This window comes from Zingiber officinale, chromosome 3B (genome assembly GCF_018446385.1).
Source record: "Zingiber officinale cultivar Zhangliang chromosome 3B, Zo_v1.1, whole genome shotgun sequence".
Lineage (NCBI taxonomy): Eukaryota > Viridiplantae > Streptophyta > Magnoliopsida > Zingiberales > Zingiberaceae > Zingiber > Zingiber officinale.
The window spans coordinates 21079307-21082444 of NC_055991.1; the positions used below are offsets into that span (position 1 = coordinate 21079307).

At 54.0% G+C, this 3138-nt stretch overlaps 1 non-coding gene across 1 annotated transcript; it reads right to left on the reverse strand.

The window, feature by feature from the left end:
* Positions 1-815: 815 nt before the first annotated feature.
* Positions 816-887, reverse strand: TRNAN-GUU. Its single transcript has one exon. It is a non-coding gene; the product is annotated as a tRNA-Asn (tRNA).
* Between the last annotated feature and the right edge of the window lie 2251 nt (positions 888-3138).

The window sequence follows — 3138 nt, forward strand, 5'->3', positions numbered from 1 at the left end:
TCGCCGCTCGACGGTCTTCAGGCCGGGGGGTTTATAGTCGCCGGTCCGACTCTAGAGTTTAACGTCGCCGCTCGACGATCTTCCGAGCGGGATATTTATGGTCACCGCTTCAACCCTAGAGTTTAACGTCGCCGCACGACGATTTTCAGGTCGGGGGGTGTATAGTCGCCGGTCCGACTCTAGAGTTTAACGTCGCCGCTCGATGGTCTTCCGAGCGGGATATTTATGGTCGCCGCTTCGACCCTAGAGTTTAACGTCGCCGCTTGATAGTCTTCAGGCCAGGGGGTTTATAGTCGCCGGTCTGACTCCATGGGGGTTTGCCGTTCGGCACACATGGCTCATACCCTTTGCTAATCTTTACTCCAGCAGCTAAAGGATACATACGAATGGAACATACATGAAATGCATTACATTGGCGTACTGTTCACCCTCATCCTCTAGGTAGTAGGTGCCCGATCGGAGCTTCTCGATGACTTTGAAAGGCCCTGCCCAGGGGGCCTCCAGCTTGCCTACATCGCCGGGCCGCCAGATGGTCTCCTCGGACATCTCCCACTTGATCTTCGATTGGGAATTTTATCTTTTGACAAAATGTTGAGACGACCGCTTGGAACTCGTTGAGAGTCAGCCGCCCCAGGATCACATTGTATGCAGAAGGGGCGTCGACCACGATGAAGTTAGTGGTACGTGTTCTCCTGAGCGGCTCCTCCCCTAGCGAGATAGCCAGTCTGGTCTGGCCGATCGGGTTACCTACTCCTAACGGTCAAAGTGAGCCTTTTAATTCCATTCTTCATTCTTTAATTAAGAATGAATCAAATCTCCCCAAGTAGGATTCGAACCTACGACCAGTCAGTTAACAGCCGACCGCTCTACCACTGAGCTATTGAGGAACAACGGAAGATTCGACCTCATAGCGTGCAACTCCCGTTCTCAACCCATGAACAATATGAGTCCGAAGCTTCCTTCATAACTCTCGGAACTTCTTCGTAGTGGCTCCGTTCCATGCCTCATTTCATAGGGAACCTCGGACCTCATTGCCCGTGAACCCGTATAACGGGGTCGTCATTGACAATAGCTCGCCTCGATCAATTTGAAGTTGATCGAACGCCTTCTTGAAAATGATGTTGACCGAGCTGCATGTATCAATAAATATACGGCGGATAGTGTAATTAGCTATTACCGCTCGGATGATGAGGGTGTCATCATGGGGGACTTCGACTCCCTCGAGGTCCCGGGGCCCGAAGCTAATCTCAAGGCCGCTCGCCTGCTCCTGGCTGCAGCCGACAGCGTGGATCCTGAGCTGCCGAGTGTGTGACTTTCTGGCCCGGTTCAAATCTCGTCCGGTGGGGCCACCGGCGATGATGTTGATTTCGCCTCGAGCTGCGTTGCTTCTATTCTCTTCCTTCCGAGCGGAAGGTCTTGCTGGATCTTGCAAAGCTCGGTGATTAACCCTTGGTTGCTGTTGCCGATCGGGCGATTCCCTAGCCCCTCGCCGTCCGGTATCCTGGTGTCGATGTCTCCGATCGGGTGAAGGTGATCGACGGCGATAGCTTCGGGGCGTGGGGTGAGCGATCGACGGAAGGCTTCGACAATCTCGGGTGTTGTGGGTGACTGACTGGTGAAGCGAACAGAACATGGGAGTCCATACCTTTCCCTTCGGTTTGGGTCGATCGACCGCCACATGCTGGATGGCTTGCGATCTCGGTTCATGGTGCGGGCGTAATCCTTCGGCCCGAGGTCCCCTTGGCGGTTGATGGCTAATTGGTTGCCTCCGCTGAGCTGTCGTCGACGGTTCGGCCTGTGCTTCTTTTCTTCTCACCGCCTGGGCTTCTTCCATGTTGATGTATTCATTGTCTTTGTGTAGCATATGGTCGTAGCTGCGAGGCGGTTTTCTGACGAGAGAGCGGAAGAAATCGCCGTCCACAAGCCCTTGCGTGAACGCATTCATCATGGTCTCCGAGGTGACTGTCGGGATGTCCATGGCCACCTGGTTGAAGCGCTGGATGTAAGCTCGGAGCGTCTCCCTCGGGCCTTGTTTTATGGCAAACAAGCTGACGCTGATCTTCTGGTAGCGCCTGCTGCTTGCGAAATGATGAAGGAAAGCAGTGCGGAACTCTTTAAAACTTATGATCGATCCATCCGACAGTCTTCGGAACCACCGTTGTGCCGATCCAGAAAGGGTGGTGAGAAATACCCTGCACTTCACACCATCGGTATATTGATGTAAAGTGGCCGTGTTGTCGAACTTACCCAGATGGTCATCCGGGTCAGTGGTCCCGTTATATTCTCCGATCGTCGGGGGGTGTGTAGTGCCTTGGCAGTGGATCCAGAAGAATGGTCTCAGAAAATTGTCGATTGATCCGCTCAGGGGATGATTCAGCCCGAGGCGCCTTCCCTTTTATAGCATCTCGTACGGGCGCTTCGTCTGATGACCCTTGATTGGCCTGTGCCAGCTCGGACAGAGTTTGGAATAATGCCCGATGAAACGGATTAGGGGCGGGCGGCGCATTCCCCGGAGTGTCGGTCTGACCTTTATTCTGCGCCCATGTGGAGTATTGCTCCGGTTGGTCCTCCTCCGCCGCTCGGCCACCTGATGCCGAAGTTGCATGTTGTGCTAATCGCTCGGCTAGCGCCTTCTGCTGCTGTTGCTCCACGATTTTCGCCGCTCTTGCCTCAATAAGGGCGTTGAGCTCTTCCTGAGAGAGTGTCACGGTGTGTGGTCGTCCAGCTCCTTCCATATTCTCTGCTCGGATTCAGGTGAATTCCCACATACGGCGCCAATTTGATCTTGTCCGAACTATGAGTTGATGAAAGCTGGGGGCATGGCTCTCTTTGCTAGCTTCGCGTATACGCAGGGATAACGTGGACCTCCGGCGAACCTGTAACGAAGCCGGGCCGGAAAGGGGTTCCCGGCGATGACCCTCCGACACTCAAGTCAGGCGAGAAGAAAGATGAGGCGAAATAAGGAGAACTGTAGCTACAGTATATCTGATTGCATACCTCCGTCGAAGTCTGGGGTTCCTTATATAGGCCCTCGGGGAGGCGCGTGCACGCTTCTCGACGCGTGAGCGCTTCCCCAAACATACCTCAAAATGGATGTGTCAGAAAAGCACGTCTGATGTCATACCGCAACTGTTCGAG